At 48.9% G+C, this 22,133-nt stretch overlaps 1 protein-coding gene across 2 annotated transcripts in view; it reads right to left on the reverse strand.

Moving 5' to 3' along the window:
• LOC146786100 (uncharacterized) overlaps window positions 1-22,133 on the reverse strand; it is a 161,292-nt gene that overhangs the window by 7,243 nt on the left and 131,916 nt on the right. The window contains exon 1 of one of the 2 annotated variants that reach the window (XR_014970849.1): window positions 15,832-16,085. The exons of the other annotated variant lie outside the window; for it this stretch is intronic. The gene's annotated coding sequence lies outside the window, so the exon portion shown is untranslated. Of the gene's footprint in view, window positions 1-15,831; window positions 16,086-22,133 lie in introns of those variants that run through there. 2 annotated transcript variants of the gene reach the window in all.

The raw sequence follows: 22,133 nt of genomic DNA on the forward strand, positions 1-22,133 counted from the left end.
AACCCTCATCAGCCAGGCTATCTTGAATCCAGTGGCAAAGTGAGCAAGGGACCCACGTCTGGGCATACCCTGCCAATTTAGGGCGAACAAAGCGATACCAAAGGGGATGATGGACAGAGCGTATGAGCAAATCAAACACTCACTCCCAGTCAGCTGATCTGGGTTTAATCCATCATCATTCTTTAGCTCACTCCACCACCCCAGTTCAGACATGGCCATATGCAAATCAGTCTGACCCTGTGCCTCATGGGAACAGTCCAGCCTGAACTGCCCGTGTCATGGCGCTCAGACCAATCGTAACTCTGCATTGCAGTGTTGTGATTGGCTGCGGGGAGAGTGGGAGCCCTGGTGCTTCCTGTTCCCCACAATAAGCCAGGGAGAGGACACAGGAGAGGCGGCAGCGGCCGGCCGGGAGGTAAGTGATTTTTTTTTTAAGTGGACTCCCCGTCCGTTCACCTCATCCGCCCCACACCTGCTTCCAGGCAGCAGCTGCGACTGATCACAAGTGATGTCAGTAATCCTGAGTGAGAGCAGCAATCACCTCATCAATGCCGTCATTGATGTTGACACAACTTACTAAGAATGTTGCACATCATCGCCACTTTAGCACCCAAACAAAAGTTACTGAGATGAACTGGCGTGTTCATAGTGAAAATAAGCATAGGAACAGCATACAGCATGGCTCCATCAAGCATAGGGTCAAAGAGCTGCCCATCCAAGGAACTGTCCAACCTCATTTCTACTGACTGTGTCATATCCATGTCTCAACATCAGATCACTGCACAAGCATCTGGAGAATCAATGAAGCCAATGTTCAGGCAGACAGGAAGATATAGACGGTGGCACCAGCAGCTTCTGCAGGCCTATCCATGGAGATGTCAACCAAGGAATCTGTTGCAGGCTTTCCACATAATCACCAGATCCCAACACACACCGTGGTTACAAACACACCTCCTGGATACGCTAGGGAGCCCAGGTGGGTCACCTTCAGATACCAGGGCTCGTTTTATGCAAACAGCGCATTTTAATTGTGTGTGTCGGGCGCACTTTTTAAAAGGTGCGCCCAGCGCAAACAATGAAAATGCTCCGCATTATGGTTGAATTTGCTGCCCCCAGGGCAGCTCTGAACTTACATTGTCCTGGGGGCAGCGCATTCCTGTGAAAAACGGAGCAGCTGCTTTGAAGCCACTCTGTGTTTTCACAGTGCAGGTGGCATCCCGCCTGCATTTTGAAGGAGGAATAGAGATCCCTTGCAGGTGGGTGCAGTGAGTGACTGCACCCGCCTGTAAGAGGATGTCTGAGGGGTCCATGGGACCTCTTTTTCCCCCTCCAGAGGGCTGCCATCAGGCAGCGCACTGACAGTGTGCCATCTTTTAGGTAGAGCACTGTCAGTGAGACTCCTGACAGCTTCTTTGTCTCTGTGCCTGCTTCGGTGATATGGCGCGGCCGCAGAAGCAAAGGGATTCCCTCATTTGCATGGGGCCACACTCCCATGCAAATAAGGGAACACCCTCTGAAGACAACTCTGGCACTTTATGTGTGCCAGCACTATCGGTGTTACAGAAGGGGCCGCACAATCGTCAGCAGACCCTATGCTAATATCAAAGGGCCCCGGGGGGAGCGCACAGTGGGCGCAAACACCCCTTGTGCCCCCAGGGCACTTCTATAATAAGGCCCCAGGAGTGGGGGCTCAGAGGGAGAGATCTCACCACATCCTTCCTCTGGAGCTCAGAGATGTCCATCTACCTCTGAAGTGCTTCTTGCCAACAGGTAAAACAAGTTCTTTACTCATTCACAACAAACTTGTATCTGATAAGGCAGGGTGGAATAAGATCAAGAACCCTCTCCCTGGATGTGGTCACCGGCTAGAGATTGCTACTCGCCAAAAATCTGCTCATCATAATGATCCGCTTCCTAAGGTTAAGAGAACGCAGAAACGGAGACCCTCAGCAGGCCATATCAAGAAACCCACAAATGTGTTAAGAACAAAGTATTGCACCACATCTTCTGTGACTTCCCAAAACAGATCACAAACCACACACACTGTCTCCAGATAGTAGCAAGCAGAAGTGAAGGTGAATGCTCTTGGTATTGATTGGTCAGGCAAATGTCTCATTTTCCTCCAGTCTCTTTCATTCTCGACTGAGCTCATAAAGTTGACACACTCCAAAGTTCGAATGATCTTGATATCTCTGGAGGGGCCTTGCCAGTGGTGGCACACAGATTTCCTTTACTTGTCATAGCGTCAACACAGGAGACTGCCGCATGGACTGGACCTTCTTTGCAAGTTTCTGGGATGTATCCTGCTCCCAGATTCCCAACCTTCTATCACTAAACTTGGTGACCTGGCCATTCCAAGGCAATGAAGTACCTTAAAACACAACTCCTCTAAACTTATGTGTTCCATGAACCTTTGCTGTTATGTAGAACCCAGAGGCAGGATGCCCATTTATGGTACTTTTCATACCAAGCCAATGCAGAGGAGGCCGGTTTGCTCAATGTGACAAATTCTTCCATCACTGTGCAAAACTACCTGCTAGACAGGCAAACTCTGCTTACGTTTTAGTAGAGCAGGACCGAGACGGAAGGCGACTTCAGAGCATGTGTGTTCTGCGATACCAGCACAACTCTTGAATCAAGAAACCACCCAGTATATCTCAAAGACTAAGTTACTAAAATCAAATTGTATTTTATGATTGAAATGAGGCCAAAACTACAAAAGCTTAATCAGTTAATGCAAAGTTATAAAATTCAAGTAACAGTCAGGTTACACATGGCTTCTCCATTCTTCATGGGCATTCCTCATAGATGGCCACTGGAGGCTCCTTCCCCATCCAGTCACACAGCAAGACTCTTAGTTACCTACAGCCTTAAGTCAGGCCAGAGGGGCTGGATAAGAGTCAGCCGCCATTTGTCGGCAGGCACAGTGAACATCTTCCAAGCTTCAGACACATCTGGTAGGAGTGTACTGGCTTGCACCTCCATGACAAATGAGCTCTTGTTGGTCTTTCCAAATCTGGCTGAGCCACTCGACTGCCTCCCCCTCCTTCTCAGGTACCAGTCCAGGCCTTGGGGTTGACTCCAGAGTCCTCACCTTCTTCTGGAATGACCCCTTTCCAGATACCAGTTCACAGTGAGTGTAAGTTGTCACTTCCTTTCAAGTTCTAACAAACAATCTTCGCCAAGTCCAGTGCCAGAACAGTTACAACTAGCCGACTGGTCTGCTTCACAAAAAGAGTCTTCATGGTGCTGTTTTAAGGCCCCGGGAGGTACCAGGAGTTCAGCTGACACTGATCCTCTTGTTGAAGAAAACATTAGAGGCTTTCTCTCATTCGCTTCTAGGTCCAGCCGCATCTGGATTTGTGCGTTTAGTTGTCTTTTCTCTGTTTTCAGACGTCCAGCTCATCTCTGTCTCTCGGAAGTCTCAAATGTTTTACCTCAGTGTCAAACAGACCACAAATTAATCTTCCACCGCTTCAGGTGGTCTTTGTGCCAGTCTCGCAGTTAACAGAAAGCAGATGTATGCCTGTATCCAGAGCTAAATTTGAGCTGGTGGTTTTCAATGCTCGGCCGCAGCACTTAATTGTCAACACCGGCACTTATGACAATCTGGCACTCGGTGGCGCTGTTTGACTAATTTAGAGAGAAGTAAAACTATAGTTCTTTATTAATTCAATATTATTTAAAAATGACTAATACCTGACGCCCAAGCCATTCTTAGGGCTTTGGGGTCCTGAAATAGTCTGATTTGTCACTCTTGTAGGCGTGTAATGGTTAGTAATTGTAGTGGTACTGTGCACATATGCCAACAGACCCGGGTCGGGTGGTAGACTCCAGAATTTTGAAGACAAGTGGCTTTTATTTGGCTAAAATTGCCTTTCCTTCTATAGAGGTCAATGGGGTAAATACATTCTCTCGATTCTTATTTTTTTTAATCTCCCAATTTCCTCTTCTAAAATATTGGCATGTATGGTACTATAATTGGCAGCGCTGGCAGGGGCAATGAGTGGTGCAAGCTGCGGTGACCTCCTGACGAGGGCCCAGGCACTTATTTTATTACAAATTAAGCACTGCCTGTATCAAATGCAGTGCTCCAATTGGAAAAACCATCAGATATAGCACATAGAAGAATTGGGGGAATACTTCCTTATTGTGAATCTCCACCCCCAGTTGAGAACAGCCCCCCCCCCTTTACATCTAAAAACCTGCTGAGTGAATAGTCAGTTTAAAGCTTTCCAAAGATTAAACTTCTAATGTCCAACCCTGGGCTGCCCTTGTTCAGCCCGTTCACACTGATTCCCTTCCATTGGACATAAGGCGGGTCTCACCTAAGCTGGTTTGCTGACCTCTGACCTTGGACTTCATTGAAGGACATGCTGGAACCATGCATCTTTCCCCATGCTCCCATCCCAGCTTTGCTGGTCCTCTGAAGAAGGGTGGGCTCAGCCAGCCTGCCTCATACCTCTCTTACCTCTTCTCAGTGTCTTCTGCCACCCTCTCTCCTCCCTCCCCCACCTGTGAGGTCCTTCAAGTGGAATCAGCCCTTCTGTAGCTCTCCCATGCAAAGAACAGGCTGGTTGTGCACATGCGGCAGAAAAACTAAATACAAGGAACTTTTGTACCATAAAGTAAGCACATGCACTGATAAACCAGTTAGAGGTGTCCCAATGCACAGAGTCAAAATCAGTATCAAGCAGGTAAAAAGGATACATCTTGTGAAGAAAAAGCACATTTTCCACATATGGGGGTTTCACTTCTACAGAGAATGCTACAAAAACATTCCTCTGCTTCGTATGGTACAAGGTTGACTCCTTTAAACATATAATGCAGGAATTGTATGACTGAGTTCCTCAAACTCCATCAGTAGAGCCTTCAACATGTTTAATTGCGGCATCACAACTGATTGGTACCCTGCCACAGGGAAGACCTTACATCATTTACAGAGAGCTTCTTCCCATGTTCATCAGCTGGGGCCGCTGCTGAGCAGAGGTGGAAGGAGCAGAAAGGGGAAGGAAATGTAGAGAAGAGGAAGGTGACAATGAGGAGAGGGCCTTCCCAGCCCAGTCTATGGTACTAAAACATTGAATACTTCTAGAGAACCAGATTACGTTTCTTCTGAGTCCAGGTCTGGGGATCCACTGAGGCATATTTACAAGCCCCTTGCACCACTGGTGAAGCTTTTTCTGACGCATCGGCGGCGCAGTATGGTGCTCCATATTTACAAGGACATGTAAAGCCGCCCTGCATGGCTTGTCCTGTCCTTGTAGATACAGCCCTTTTTCCCGCAGCACTTTGGTTGAAAGGGGCGTTCCATGGGTGTTGCTGTAGGTGCTCCCCCGTAATACCCATGGATTCTGACGCATTCCCAGATTTACGTTTCGTAAACCTGGGAATGCGTCAGAATCCTACACCTCCCCAGGGGAGGCGTAAGGAGGCGCAATACTTTTATTTCTCCTCGTTTTTTCCACTTTCTATGCGGGCTGCATTCTGCAGCACGCATAGAAAGAGGAAAACACCTCTCATGATTGTGTTTGTGCAGGAAGGTGTCTCTTCCTGCACAAAAACAATCATGCCCACAACGCAGGCTCCCTGGCCTGCATTGGCACAGGGCATCCAATTGTGCACCAGCGCAGGGGAGAGCTCAGGGATACGTTATATTGTTGTAAATATGATGCTGCCCTTTGCTTCTGAAGTAACGCAGCGCTGTACAGCCAAATGGTTTGTGGCACCGTGCTGTGTTACTTCCTTGTAAATATGGCCCTTTATTTGGAAATGTCACGGTCTTTGCCAGAGGGCATCTTCCAAGTTTGACCTGCTAATGACTGTGCATTAAAAGCCAGCTCCATGTCTGATGACCTATGAGAAGGGGCAAACTGAGCCCCTGGAGATCCAAGCCTCACGATAGGCAGGTAGGGAGCACAACATAGTTCCTAGATAAGCATCCAGAGGACCACAAAGGGGTAGCATGCAGCTAATCTAAGGGGAGGTGAGCTAAAACCCATGACCACCATTGATGCGTCGATGGACCCTGCCAACACCAACATCCAACCACCTACACAACGGAGCGGTGTTTGGGCACCATGGCCGGCTAAGCAGTACCTCCCTTAGGCTGGAGGTGCAAGCCTGGATCCTAAACTTGCCCTTCGATGGCCCGGCAATATTTGCAAAGCATGTCGATGAAGGTTTTCGAGCAAGTAAAGGATACAGAGATTGGCAAATCACCGAAGCCATCTTAGATCTTCTTAATCACCTTACAGGAGGCAGACTTTTGGGGTCAGGTGAGGTTTTTAAACCAGCAGATTTTTCTCCAGAGGTAAAATAAAAGCTGTTTCTTTCCAAACCTATTAGCAAACACCATATCACCGCAAAAGATATCACAGTTCATAAAGCTCATTCAAAAATGTGGAGGTGGTCCAATCAGCGGAGCACATGACCAAAGATGACAAACCTTGCTTGCTCAGCGAAGCTCCCCGCCCTCGCTAACCGTGCCAATAGGGGAGAAATGGCATCATTTGCCAACTTGGCAGGACAGTAATACAGTCTCATGAGTGTGAGGTATCGTTTGTTGCAGGCATTCTTTAGACCTCCTGACAAAACCTCCCTGCATGCCTCCGAAGCCAGAACAAACCAACCCTTCTGAGCATTTCCTGAACAACCTTGAAAATGTTACAGAACAATGCAAAGAAAATAGTGCCAAAATTGTAAAGAGGTGGGGTTGGCTTACTCAAAGCCTTTCCTGGTATGGAAGAAAACAGGTGTTTGGCATCGTAATCAAGATCTACAGAGCTTGAACAGGTTATCGAGGCAGGGCTTGTGCATAGTAACTGCAGGACATATGTCTTTCATCTGAATATCTACCCCATGTCTATTGGCTTAAAGGAGACATCCTTCCATATCCCTGTCCCCTCATGATGCCTCTTTACCTCCACTTTGTAGTCAACAACCCATCAGTTCAAAGTTCTCCCCTTTGGCCTTGGGTCCACGGCTCGGATTTCCACAAAAAGAGCAGTATGCATGTCACTGCTCCTTTAGCATTTCACCATGGACGTCAATTCACCACAATGCCAGGGGTAGCGGAAGTGACGTTATATGTCCGTTGACCTTCACTTTCATTCACACATACACAGGGCTTTAAGTGAGATGAAAACATTAGGGGGTCTCTCAAAGGGGCGTGGTTAATGTAATTAAGGGTGTGGCTTAAAACACATGAGCAAAAAATCTGTGCTTAGCACAGTGTGCCACCCGACTTGTATTTTTCTGTTTCTGTCATTGCATCCAGATATATGATACATATAACTTCATACCAACAACAAGTCAGGATTATTGGCTCTGTCAATGGTTGTTAGTTGCATAAGATAAATAAGCAGCAACTATGGCTTGTATATAATATTGAAAAAGCTTCCACTTAAAGCCCTGGTGACATTACAACAATGTTGCTGCTCCTGAGTATCAAAAAGAGAAGCGAAATCCAGAGAGAATGACTCTCTTTAAAGGATTGCCCGTGCCCTACAACGCTCACCTGGCATGACGTCATGCCGTAACTTCTCTACTTGTGAGAAGTGAGCAGTGTGAGCAGTGTGAGCAGTGCAAATTGATGTGCCTGCTGTCACTGCAGTCCGGAAAAAACACGGACCGCCTGTGTTAGGGCACAAAACACAGCCCGATAGAGACCCGTTTCGAGGCCCCCTTTAACAAACTGCCCGTGCTCAGCACCGGTGAGACCCGGCTCACCTAAAGCCCTGCACATACACATGCTTCCACATAAACATGCATTCACACATACACAAGAAGAACAAGAGTTCGCATCAGAACAACAACAATCCACACTAGAATCTGATTGAGAACTGTGTCAAAGGATAGAAATTGAAACAAACAAAGGGGGCAACTGTGGACTAAAAAGAAGATCTACTTTCTGTCCTCAATTGCCAGCAGGCAACAAGGTCGACCTATTCCATGAAATTATGGTGAAAGAAATAAACAAGATGGCACATAACACCTTTGGGAAAAACAAAGATATCTCGAATAACTATGATGAAAAGAAGAAGGATCGAGGGAAGAAGAAATCCTGGAACCTGTTACCCGGTGAACATCAAGCCCTTAAAGATTTACGAGAAGACACATCGATAATCATAAAAGCCTCAGATTAGGGTGGAAATATTATGATCCAAAATTGAAAAGATCACATAGCTGAAGCTGTAAGACAACTCGATAATCATGATCATTACGAGAAATTAACATCAAATCCAATAGAAACTTGGAACGGAAGAGTACCATCGGATGCTACATACATGGAAAGAAAGCAATCTAATTGATCTAGAAGAATTTCTATACCTTAAAACTGACCACCTGGTTATGGCCCCAATTTACTTTCTCCCAAAAGTCCTTAAATATCTACTAAACCCACCAGGCAGACCGATAGTCATCTCTATTGGCTCTCTGCTTGAATCTACATCACGCATCCTGGACATCTTCCTAATGAACTACGTCACTGCACTTCCGTCTTACGTGAGAGACACGATGGATTTTTTTAACAGAATAAAAACAATTGAATGGGAAGATAACCTTTTGATGGCAACGATTGATGTTACATCGCTTTATACCTCAATTCTCCACTTTGACGGCATAGCTGCTGTAAAACACTTCCTACAGTCCAGATCAATCAGCCACCTGAAACACTCAGAAATGTTAATTGAAATGCTCAGATACTGCCTGACACACAACATCTTTCTGTTTCAAGGTAAAATCTTCCTACAAAAACAAGGGATTGCCATGGGTACACCTTTCGCACCAACCTACGCAAATCTACTCATGACAGTCTGGGAGACAGAAGTATTGAAGAATCGGGCATCTCAGAACATAAAATTTTGGTCCAGATTCATCGATGACCTCTTCATAATTTGGGAGGAAGACCACACTGACCTACAAAATGTTGTTGAATCTCTGAACACAAATAAGTATAATCTAACCTTCACATCAACAATCAGCCCCACAAACTTCATTTTTCTGGATGTGGTAGTGTTCATTAAAAACCAGAATATATGCACCAGAATGCACAGGAAACCAACTTTGTGCAACAGTATTCTACACGCTAAAATGGTCCATACCTTATGGCGAAATGTTGCGGGCAAAACGGAACTGCTCTGAAGCAACAGACATTAACTCCCAAATTGAAGAAATGAGCAATCGCTTCTTGGAACAAGGTTACCCACTGGATGTAATCGAAACAGCAAAAGCAAGAGTGGCCTTGAACGTAAGAACTGAACTGCTAAAGCCAAAACGAATAATGACAGAAAGAAATCAAGACAAAAACAACACCATTCGACTTATAATGGACTTTCACAACCAGAGTGGGAAACTAAAGCAAATTGCTAGAAAAAACTGGAGCATTCTGATGTTGGATGAAACATTACAAAAGACACTGCCCCCACACCCTAACATCAGAAAAACTGCGTCTTTGGGGGACATTCTCACACAAAGTCATCTTGAGACTCCAAAACCAATAACAACATCATGGTTGAATTTACCAGGATTCTGGAGATGCTTTAAATGTAAAGCGTGTGAACACGGTGAGAATGCTACATCATACCAACTGTGCAATGGCCAAATTGAAAACATAAGGGACCACATAACTTACAAATCAAAATTCGTAGAATACTTACTGGAATGCCCATGCAAAAAGCTATATGTAGGTAGCACTATCAATAAGTTAAAACTGAGAATTCTACAGCAACTACGTGCCATTAAGAACAAAGACTTCACCTACCCCATGGCCAAACACTTCCACGAGTTCCGTTCTAGTGATTGTCAACATTTGAAATACCGGGGGATCAAAATTGTGAAAGCCAAAGAAAGAGGTGAGGACAGAACCCTGGACTTGCGAAAAACAGAATCCAGAATAATTTTAGCAATTGGCACGGAAAAACCATTTGGTCACAACCTGGATGCAGAATTGCATATCCATTTGCAATAAACAGAGACATGCAAATTGATCGAGGAAACTGTAAATGCATTAAAATCGTAACGATCAATAACACCTGAGTCACCAGCATCCACTGTAAGGAATTGACAAACATGACCATATATTGCTTTTAAACTAATTGAATTCTCAAAAATGGATTATGGGTCTCCTTAGAAAAAAACTCTAAAAAACAATAGAAAAATGACAACAGCCTAATCTAATGGCCATTACATTATCAAGGCAGTGAAGAAAAGACAAGAAGTGAATAATTGGGACATTGTCATCTCCTAATGGAACATCGTGTGATTACTGTAATCGTAAAAATTGAGTGTAGAAACTGTATTGTCCTTTTGTTAATCATGAAAGATCTAGCAAGAACTGAATGAAAGAAACAAGAGAGCATGAGGATTAGGAAATTAGAATGTACTTTACAAGAAAAATATTTTGCTAAAAATGATTACCATTCTAGGATAGGCACTGGTCACTTTAAAATTGAGGACTGAAAATGATACTCCTTTTCTTCCCCTCACCTCTCTTTCCGTTTCCCTTGTCTTGCTGCTCAACGGACACCCAGGGCAGAGAAAATTGTCTACAAACACTTTGACCTGTAGCTCTTCATCTCTTCTCTCGTGTACTCTCTGGACTATTAGATAATGAGAATTCTGCACTTTAAACCATATGAAACAAGGAATGATTCATTCAAATCTAAAATGAACAGGTGCAGTGATTGGAATGTACTTTACAAGTCAATGTACACACAACACAATACATGCATTAGCCACTTTACTGTTTGGACCTCTTTGCTTCTGTTTTTAACACATATGAAATATAATGTACTTTACATCTGAAGATACATGTGTTTTTAACAATGACTAATCACTTATTGTGATGCCTTACTTAAATCTTGTACCTTTTCTTTCAAACTTATGCGTAACTTGCACAATAATAGACTGATTTCTATGTATTTATCTCAGCCTGAAACAGAATTGATTGTAACTATATGCACTGCTTGTCAGGATTTTTTACGCCTAGTCTTTCTTCTAATAAAAAGAAATGTAGTTGAACACACTAGCACTTTAAAAGAGACATTCTAGGCACCAGGACTCTATAGTCCAGTAGAAGGCTGGGAGCCGAAACGCGTAGACCGTCCTCTACCGTTTTTGTTATGCATTATGGTTTAAGATAATAAAACAACACGTACTTGAAACCTCTGCGTGTGGTGCTGTGATCCTTCACAGAGTGATATGAGCGGAGGAGTTTGGAGCATGCATTCACACATACACACACACACTCACACATACACACACACACACTCACACACTCACACATACACACACATACTCTGCCTACACATACACACATTCACACACACACTTTCTCCTATATAAACACACTCAGAACTGCAAGCACGCACACAACATAGCTACATTTAAAAGCATTTTTATACTTACCTCAGTTGCCAGGGAAAGTCATAGTCCAGCTATTTGTGCTCCATTTGTTATTAAACTAATAGTGAAAAATGTGATTTTATTCACTATTAGACTATTTAAAAAGTGTCATAAAGCAACGAGAGTGAAGAGCCCACCAATGCCCATAAGGACGAACTGCTTCTGTTCCTGGCACTAATTTTGCCATTGCTAGGGGTCGCAAAGGTAGTGCCAGGGGTCACAAGGGACATGCCTGGAGTCGCAGCAGCGACCCCTGACACCCATCCCTACCTGGATGACTGGTCACTACATCCTCATCCCTGCAAGAGATCAGTGGAGCAGGGACCACACACTACAGGTCATGAATGAACTGACACCCATCTTCCATGTCAAGGTATGAACCTTGGGCAGAGAAACCTCCGGCCGGGCAGGCAGGTGTGGAATGGATGCCACAGGATAAAACAGCGAGCCACACCCCCTCAACAGTGATGCCTACAGCTACAACCATCTTCTCCAAGGGAAGGGACTGAACCCTAGCTACAAGACTCCTGCCGTTTTGGGGTCAGGGGTGCTTAGGAAGGCTCCGGTGGTACTTTGCTGTTATCGTATGATACTTGTCGTTGTCCCTTTCAGGAAACGCATCAAGACGTGGTTATTCCCTTAGAAACATCCCCTTCTTCCTGCTCCTCGCTTTCTGTTCCCCTGAGTTAAGAGTATTCACCAGCGCCAGGAAACCTGCAAGGTGTCAGCCGCGCTTTATAAATGTTTAAAATAATAATTAAATTAAAAATAATGGTGGTAATTCCTGGCAAACAGTGGACCCCATGGCATGATGGCATCTACAGCCAGGATACTGCTGGTCTTGGCATTTATGGTGATGATTGCTGCCATGACAGTTGTAATTCTTAAATAGTTTGGACACTTGATGGAGTTCACCTGTTGTACATTTTGGCTCTGGCAAAATGATGGTGTTTCTTAAAATTCAGTAAACCCCCGTGATATGATGCCCTCCCAGGGCTTAGAGTGGGCCGGGTCGCACCGGGTCGGAGCACCGGCAGTTTTTTCAGGGGGCCTCTAAACGGGGCTCTATCGGGCTCTGTTTTGTGCCCTGGCACAGGTGGGCCGTTCTTTTTTCCGGACTGCAGTGACAGCAGGCACCTCGATGTGCGCGTGGTGAGCCTTGTAGGGGAAGGGAAATCCTTTAAAGGGAGTCATTTTCTCTCTGGATTTCCCTTCTCTTTTTGAAACTCAGGAGCAGCAGCATTGTCCTGGTGTCACCAGTGCTTTAAGTGGATGTGTTTTTCAATATTATATACAAGCCATAGTTGCTGCTTATTTATCTTATGCAACTAGCAACCATTGACAAAGCCAATAGCCCTGACTTGTGGGTATGACTTGACTTGTTGTATCACATATCTGGACGCAATGGCAGGAACAACAAAATACAAGTCGGGCAGCACAATGTGCTAAACACAAATTTTTAGTTCACGTGTTTTTAAGCCACGCCCTTAATTACATTGACCACGCCCCTTTGAGAGAACCCCCAGTTTTTTCATCCCACTTAAAGCCCTGCTGCCACCCACCATCAGCGACATGAGGCTGTCAGAGACATAATAATTTTAACAGTTGGCATAGTATGGGAATTCATATTATAATGCTCACTTCCAGGGAATGCTGGGTCCGGCATAATGGTCGTAATTCTTGCTATATTGAGACCATCCATAGCATTTTGGGAACATAATACTGGGCCTGGTATCCATTGCTAATGGCGGTACCAGCTTCTGACGTAAATGAGGTGGGTCCCGGGCTATCTGTGCCACTGGATTCAAGCTAGCCTGGCTGATGAGGGGTGATGCCCCAAAACCGGTCCCAGGATGCTTCTTTCTGGTCCAGGGAGGACCAGGCTGGGTAGTTCGAGTTGGACTGTTCCTATGAGGAGCCGGGTTGAGGTTGATTTGCATATGGCTGGGTCTAAACTGGGGTGGCGTAGTAAGCAAGAGAACAATGGATTTAACCCAGATGTGTGACTGGGGTGAATGCTTTATTTGTTCCGCATTAAGTCCATCATTTGTGTGTCTTTTGCTTTGCCGTAAATGCGGCATTGCTGCTATAGTGTGCCCGTCTATCCACGCACATGCCAGTCACATGGGAGTAAATCTGTGGAAGGCACTTTAAACAAAAGAGGCCTGTTGCCTCTTACTGGTGGTGGCAAGTCCCTCGAAAGCCATTTCACACCCTTTCATCTAGAGGTGTGTGCCCTCACTCATCAACTTGCCCAGCATCCAGTCTGGCAGCCAGCTGCCCATGAACTCGCCCAGACACTCATCCCCGCGCTCAGCCACTCACTCATGCATCCATTCCTCCATTCTCGCATCCACATCACCAAGCACACTGACTTGGGAGTGAATGTAGCCGCACTCTCATTTATAGTGGCGTTGACAATGCTTGTTTACCTTTCTCGCTCCCAGAGTAAATCTGTGCGCACATCCCCACTCAAGCGACAAAATCTCCCTCTTGTCTGGTCTAAAACGTTGGCATGTTGACTCACCTGGGGCTGTCGGTGCCACGGGTGCCCCCGTCCACAGGATGCCAGGGGGTCTGTCACTGGCCTCGGGGGTCCCTCAGAAGCAGGTGCCACCGGGGGCGCCCCTTCTCTGCCTCTCACTGACCCCACTGGATCCTGTCACTCGCTCTCCGTCTCGCTAGCCCCAGGCAGGACGTTGGTGGAGGGCTGGTCTGCCCCAGAAGGGTCTCACCCACCGTGGAGACGGCTCTTGTCTCACCCCCAGTCAGGACATTGGTGGAGGGCCGCTCTGCCCCAGAAGGTCTCATCCACTGTGGAGGCGGCTCTTGTCTCACCCCCAGTCAGGACGCTGATGGAGAGGAGCTCTGCCCATGAAGGTCTCACCCACTGTGGCCACGGCTCTCGTCTAGCGGTGGGTGTGTGTCTCACCCCCAGTCAGGCCACTAGTGCAGCGCTGCTTTAACTGCGCGTGGTTTCCCCCACTCTGCCGGCTGCCCGGGGTCCACAAAGGAGACCCGCTAAGAGGGCGGCCGCCCTAGTGCCACAAGAGGGCACAGGAGGCAGCCTCCAAGCGTTTGGGACCCTCAGGGGTCCGGTATGCTGCGTCACTTCCGGGTAGAGGGGGCGGGGGTGAGGTACTCATACCTCTCCCCGCCATCTGGGTGGCCTCTTTGCCCACTACCCTGACGCCGTTTCCCTCCCTACCGCTTACCCAGCGTACAGGCAGGGTGTGGGGGGGGGGGGGGGGGGGTTGTGTATCTAATTTATTGTTTTGTGTTGCAGTCCGAGTTACAGGGCGATCCAGAGGCTGTAAGGTACAGAGGGGTACCCTCTGCAGGAGCACAACAAGGGTGCAAAGGCCAAATATCCACAGGGAGGTCCTCGCATTGGACCCTGGAGGAGCGACTGCGCCCCGTTAGTCCTACGGGCGGTTGTGGACCTGAGCAACCTGGGGTTGCCTGGCAGGCTCCGCCCCATTTTGGGGCGTGAGCAGGGGGGTGGACTGGCGGTCCACCGGTGGGAGGAGTTTCCCCTCCCCCAAATCTGGCAAACACCGATTGGCTAGGGCCACGGTGTAGTTTGGCCCATCAGGTGGCAGGTGGCGAGGGGCTGCCTGCCTTGGGATCGCCCGTAAGATAACTCACCATGTTGGCATATTTGTAATGCTAATAAACCTGCAGCAGTTTTCTCCACAAAGAAGGTGTCTTGTCTGGTTATTCTCTAGGAGATTGCTGTATGGGGGGATGGTGAGTGTTGCCGATATTGGCACTATGGCTAAGGCATTCACTCGTCCGGCGCCTCAGTCACTCCCCCTGTCAGCACTCTGGAGTCAGGACGGTTGCCCCTGCCGTGGGTTACCCGGGGTCTCGTACATTGTGCAGGACAGCTCTACCTCTGCACGGTCTCACCCACCCCGGGTAAGGGGCTCATCACTGAGCAAGCGTCACTCCCCCTGTCAGCGCCTGACGCCGGGACCCCTGGCCCTCCTGGGAGTGGCGCGGGGTCTCACACACGGAGCACCTCCCACCCACCCCGGCTAAGGTTGCCTTCACTCATCTAGCGCCTCACTCCTCTCTCAGCGCTCTTGTGCCAGGGCTGCTACCCCTCCAGTGAGTGGCACAGGGTCTCATACACGGAGCAGCGGTGCTTTACCTCGCACGGTCTCACCCACCCTGGCTAAGGTTGTCTTATCTAGCGCCACTCTCCTCTCTCGGCGCTCTTGTGCCAGGGCTGCTACCCCTCCAGTGAGTGGCACATGGTCTTATACACGGTACAGACCTACGTTACATCCTCATGGTCTCACCCACCCCGGCTAAGGTTTCTCCAGCGCCTCACTCCCCCTGCCAGGGGCCCTGACGCCGGGACTCCTGTCCCTCCTGAGAGGGGCACCGCGTCTCAAACACGGTGCAGCGCTGCCTTACCTCTCATAGTCTCACGCAACCAGGTAAAGGTTCTCTTCCTCACTCGCCGTCAGCGCTCTGGTGCCAGGACCCGTGAGTGGCACAGGGTCACATACACAGAGGTACCAGCGGTGCAGGCCTCGCCCCTGCGCTCTGCCACCAGGAATCACCCACCTCCGGGCCGGGAGCCCAGGCCTGCTCCTACCGCTGCCTTGGAGACACTGTTTGCCCTCTCCCTCCCGGCAGGGGGAACTGCAAACAGAGGCGGGATGGAGGGTGGGGAGGGAGGGCGGGTGTGCAGTGCTGAGGAATGCGTGCTCTAGGGAGATGTGATACCAGGCCGCCTCGGGCCTGCAGTAACGCCCACTGCAGGGGCTGGAAGGAGGCCGTGCCCACCACCGGGGGCTGAGCCCAGCCCTGTACCTATAACTTATAAACACTTCCAGGAGGAGGCAGTGCCCGGCCCTCACGGCCCGTGCCCACAATGAACCCACCACTTATAAACACTTCCTGACGGAGGCCGCGCCCAGCCCTCGGGGTCCGTGCCCACCCTGAACCCATCACTTATAACCACTTCCTGAAGGCGCCGTGCCCACCCTGAACCCATCACTTATAAACACCTCCTGAAGGAGGCCGCGCCCAGCCCTCGGGGTCCGTGCCCACCCTGAACCCATCACTTATAAACACTTCCTGAAGGAGGCCGTGCCCAGCCCTCGGGGTCCGTGCCCACCCTGCGCCCATCACTTATAAACACTTCCTGAAGGAGGCCGCGCCCAGCCCTCGGGGTCCGTGCCCACCCTGCGCCCATCACTTCTAAACACTTCCTGAAGGAGGCCGCGCCCAGCCCTCGGGGTACGTGCCCACCCTGTACCCATCACTTATAAACACTTCCTGAAGGAGGCCGTGCCCACCCTGTACCCATCACTTATAAACACTCCCTGAAGGATGCCGTGCCCAGCCCTCTGGGTCCGTGCCCATCACTTATAAACCCTTCCTGAAGGATGCTGTGCCCAGCCCTCTGCGTACGTGCCCACCCTGTACCCATCACTTATAAACACTTCCTGAAGGAGGCCGTGCCCAGCCCTCGGGGTCCGTGCCCACCCTGCGCCCATCACTTATAAACACTTCCTGAAGGAGGCCGCGCCCAGCCCTCGGGGTCCGTGCCCACCCTGCGCCCATCACTTCTAAACACTTCCTGAAGGAGGCCGCGCCCAGCCCTCGGGGTACGTGCCCACCCTGTACCCATCACTTATAAACACTTCCTGAAGGAGGCCGTGCCCACCCTGTACCCATCACTTATAAACACTCCCTGAAGGATGCCGTGCCCAGCCCTCTGGGTCCGTGCCCATCACTTATAAACCCTTCCTGAAGGATGCAGTGCCCAGCCCTCTGCGTCCGTGCCCACCCTGTACCCATCACTTATAAACACTTCCTGAAGGAGGCCGTGCCCGCCCTGTACCCATCACTTATAAACACTTCCTGAAGGAGGCTGTGCCCAGCCCTCGAGGTACATGCCCACCCTGCGCCCATCACTTATAAACACTTCTTGAAGGAGGTCGTGCCCACCCTGTACCCATCACTTATAAACACTTCCTGAAGGATGCTGTGCCCAGCCCTCTAGATCCGTGCCCACACTGTACCCATCACTTATAAACACTTCCTGAAGGAGGCTGCGCCCAGCCCTCGAGGTACGTGCCCACCCTGCGCCCATCACTTATAAACACTTCCTGCAGGAGGCCGTGCCCACCCTGTACCCATCACTTATAAACACTTCCTGAAGGAGGCTGCGCCCAGCCCTCGAGGTACATGCCCACCCTGCGCCCATCACTTATAAACACTTCCTGAAGGAGGCCGTGCCCACCCTGTACCCATCACTTATAAACACTTCCTGAAGGATGCCGTGCCCAGCCCTCTAGATCCGTGCCCACACTGTACCCATCACTTATAAACACTTCCTGAAGGAGGCTGCGCCCAGCCCTCGAGGTACGTGCCCACCCTGCGCCCATCACTTATAAACACTTCCTGAAGGATGCCGTGCCCAGCCCTCTAGATCCGTGCCCACCCTGTACCTATCACTTATAAACACTTCCTGAAGGATGCCGTGCCCAGCCCCCCGGGGGCCGTGCCCACCCTGTACTCATTACTTATAAACACTTCCTGAAGGATGCCGTGCCCAGCCCTCTGCGTCCGTGCCCACCCTGTACCCAACACTTCTAAACACTTCCTGAAAGTAAAGTTAGGAATCCTACCGTTACTACTCCTAAATACCTTTTGTGAATACCGAAAGTCGTAAAGTTAGGATTTTGTCTCAGATTACTTTTGCAAATTGGGCCCTAATGCTTTTAGAAAATGCTTCAAACTAATCAGCTGGGTTTCTTTTGCTCCTCTGGCCATTTGTAGTTTGATGTGCAATATCCAATTAATCACACAATGCTACTGAATCCAATAGAAGCTCTTGGCATGCCGTCAAGTGGCATTTCTACCAAGGTGGAAACCCCAGGGCCCTTGCTGTAAAGCTTATTGGTCATGTATGCAGATCCGGCATGTTATGTTATGTTATAGGTGGAGAGGTGTGGCTCACTAGTTAGAGGCGGCAGACCTGTAAGCAGAGAATCGGCCAGGGACCAGGGTTCAATTCCTGACGCGGCAGGGTCGTGGACCAGGGTCAAAAACAGACTCGATAATTCTCGCCTCGGTACCTACTCTAACCAGGAACACACTCGGCAACTCTGGGCATTAAGCTTGCCTCATCTCTACAACGGCCCCCCACAGACGCCGGGGATGCCTGGTTTCACCTTGGAGATACCCAGAAAGGGACCATCTCACAGGGATAGCCAGGACGGGTTCCCCAGTGGTCTACAGCGCCGGGACGCCCCGTTGCTGGGGCAGCTGTGCGCTTTACAAGTCTACAACATACAACACATGTTAGAGTCAATTTGTAGAGCGCCTATCACCCTCGGTCTCTAAGTGCTTACACAGAAAGAACATAACCAACTGCGCCTAAATCACTCCGCCAGCCGTCCTACTTGGGATGAAGATATTATCTTTTTAAACAAATGAGTCTTCAAGTTCTTCCTGAAGGACAGTAGCTGTGGGTCTGCCTTCAGGCTGGCTGGTAACTCATTCCACAATTGCGGGAGGAGTGCAGATAGAGCTCTGCCCCCTTTTGATTTTAGCTTAAATCGAGGTTGACAGAGGTTGGAGGCCGTACCCGAGTGCAGGGTTCTGCCTGGAATGTACTTCCTCAGACGCTGCTTAATGTAGTCTGGAGCTTTGCCAAATATTGCCTTATGAGCTATGCAAAGACATTTAAACTGCACTCTGGACTTGACAGGCAGCCAGTGTAACTTCCGAAGGAGAGGGGTGACGTGCGAGTTCCGAGGTAAGGAATAGATCAACCTAGCAGCGTCATTCTGCACTACCTGTAGTTTCCTCAACAGCCTCTGCGGCAAGCCAAGATACAAGGCATTACCATAGTCTAGCCTTGAGATAACTGTGGCGGACACAATGGACTGCAGGGTGGGGGCAGAAAGAATAGGAACTTACTTGCGCAGTTGCCTCAGCACCCCCGTGCACGACCCCACCACTGCCGAGACTTGGGGGGCCATAGAGAGATCTGCATCGATCTTTAGTCCTAAACTTTTCACCACCCTACCCGGAATGGGAGTTGTACCAAGTTCTGGAGGCCAAAACAGGTCACACCAGGGGTTAGCTTGATTTGTGATGACCAAAACCTCTGTCTTCTCGGCATTTACTTTTAGAAGGTTATTGGTCATCCAGTTTACAGTGAATCGAAGCAGGTTCCTTATCGATTCCTGTGCTTCCACTGAGTCTTCCAACTGGAACAAAAGCTGGGTATCATCGGCATAGTTAAAGATTTGACAATTCCTATGCATTAGCTCCTCCACCAAGGGTTGTAGATAGATATTAAAAAGTAGAGGCGAAAGAGCGGACCCTTGAGGCACACCCCAGGTCACAGCACTTGCCTCGGATAACTGGTCCCCCAATTGCACTCTCTGGGTACGACCCGTCAAAAAGGACTCAAGCCACTTAAGCACTTCTCCTGTGATTCCCAGCCTTGCGATACGGTCCAGTAAGATGGTATGGCTGACCGTATCGAAGGCCGCTGACAAGTCTAAAAGAATCAGGGCACAAGGCTGTTTATTATCCGCCCTGATTCTCAGCTCATCAGTGACGGCGGCCATTACTAGCTCAGTGCTATGTTGGGGTCGAAAGCCCGCCTGCCTGGGGTGGAGTAAGCCATGTTCCTCCAGGTAGCTAGCCAGAGTGTTCAAAACATGCTTTTCCAGGATTTTGCCCAGGAATGGCAGTTGTGAGATAGGCCGGTAGTTCTTTAACCCCTTCAGTGCCCCGCCCTTTCCCTGCCCTGTGCCGGGCCTTTCATTAGCGGGCGGGGTTCATGACGAGATAGTCTCGTCATGGGCACAGCGCAACCGCGCTCCATGACGAGACCATCTCGTCATGGGCACTGAAGGAGTTAAGGCCTTGGTGTCTGTACCTGCTTTCTTTAACAGTGGGGAGACCCTGGCTTCCTTCAACTGGACTGGGAGATAACCCACCTTTAGCGACTCATTCAAAAGACTCAGCAACTGAGTTTGAATAGCCGGCAGGGCCATTTGGAAGATCCTTGGGGGGCATGGGTCCGTGCTGGACCCTGACTTAACTTGACCAACAAGCACGGCCAGACTCTCCAAGTTGATGCAAGGGAAATCGCTCAATGTCCCTGACAACTCCTGACTAGCCGAGCAGGAAGACAACGAAGGATCAGCTGAGATCGCTGTGATATCCCTAATGATGTCCTGTACTTTCTGAAGAAAGAACCTTTGGAAGGCGTCGCAGTCAGGCTGATTGCTAGCAGGAATCCTCCCATCCAGCTGCGTTAGTTCCCTTAAGATAGCAAAGGTCTCTCTTTGTTTATTCGTGGCTACTCTGATCCTGTTTTCATAGAAGGCTGACTTCCTCACCAGAATATCCACCTTGTATTTTGAGAAAGACTTTTTATAATTTTCTGCCTCCGCAAGACTGTAATTAAGTCTCCACCTTCTTTCCACCTTGCGAAGAGCTTGTTTTTGTTCTCTAAGTGAAGCATCAAACCACAGTGCTCCCTTTCCTTTAGCTCTGGTCTTTTCTAGCCATTCTGGAGCCAATTTGTCCAGAGCGGCACGGATCCAGGCCATGAGGGCTGTGGTATCAGAAACCAGATTTGATTCCCTCACCATAGGAGGTGAGGTGGAAAGCAGCGTGGCAAGTAAGGAATCTGCCTCTATCTTTTTCCACGATCGGACCTTCCTCCACAGTTGACTCCACCCTGCGGGTGGGGGATCTCCTGGGACCCAGCACTTGATCAAAAAGTGGTCTGACCATATACAGGGACTGACTTCAAATATTTCTGTCTGGGGTATAGAGGACCAAACTAAATCAAGTGTATGGCCCTTCTCGTGTGTAGGTCCTACTACTAATTGCTGTAGGTGAAGTGAGGAAAGATTATTTGTTGCTCTCTTTGCTCAGTACACACTCACCTGCTTTTACCCGCAGATTTCGCTTTTCCAGGTTTCTAAGGCCATATGTACAAAACTATTCTGCAGTCACAAACGGTGCAAATCGCAGGTTCGGCCCATTTGCCACTGCAAAATACTATTTTGTAATGTGCAAAAGCCAAATTGCGATTTATTAACTTCTCACCAAATCGCAAGTTGATTTAGCAATGCATTTATATACTGAATCGCAGTAGTATGTATTAATGTTTTAAAACCGAATTACTGTCGCAAACATTCATTTTTGACCGACTGCTAAAGTGTAGTGGTGCCACAACCACTGACAACTCTTAGAAAATGAAACCTAAATGTTTCACTGTATTTTTAGAAACGCATCCAGTTTTTCTTTGAAGAAAAAGATCTGCTTTAAAAAAAAAGATTGCTTTGTTAAAAAGCAATCACAGACATGGTGGTCACAGCCAGACTGGGAACCGAAACCGTCCCTGGCAAACAGCTAGGCCGGCGAGAGCGGGGGGGGGGGGGTGCTAGCTGGAAGCACCACTCCCGTCTCACTGCTGCAGCTTTTGTGACAGTGGGCTGATATTGCAGCTATGCTGCAGAACTGGGCCCTGGTAACAAATACGGCCTCCCGGGGCAGAGCCAGACTGGGAATCAAAACCGGCCCTGGAAAACTGATCGGCTGGCCCCCGTGGGGGAAAGGGGGGCCGAGCTGTTTTCTAGGGCCGGTTTTAGGCCGATTTTGTTACCGGGGGCAATATTGCCGCCCACCCAGGGCTCCAAAACCGGCCCCACCCTGGCGACTCAATG

The sequence above is a fragment of the Triturus cristatus genome, chromosome 11 (genome assembly GCF_964204655.1).
Source record: "Triturus cristatus chromosome 11, aTriCri1.1, whole genome shotgun sequence".
Taxonomy (NCBI): domain Eukaryota; kingdom Metazoa; phylum Chordata; class Amphibia; order Caudata; family Salamandridae; genus Triturus; species Triturus cristatus.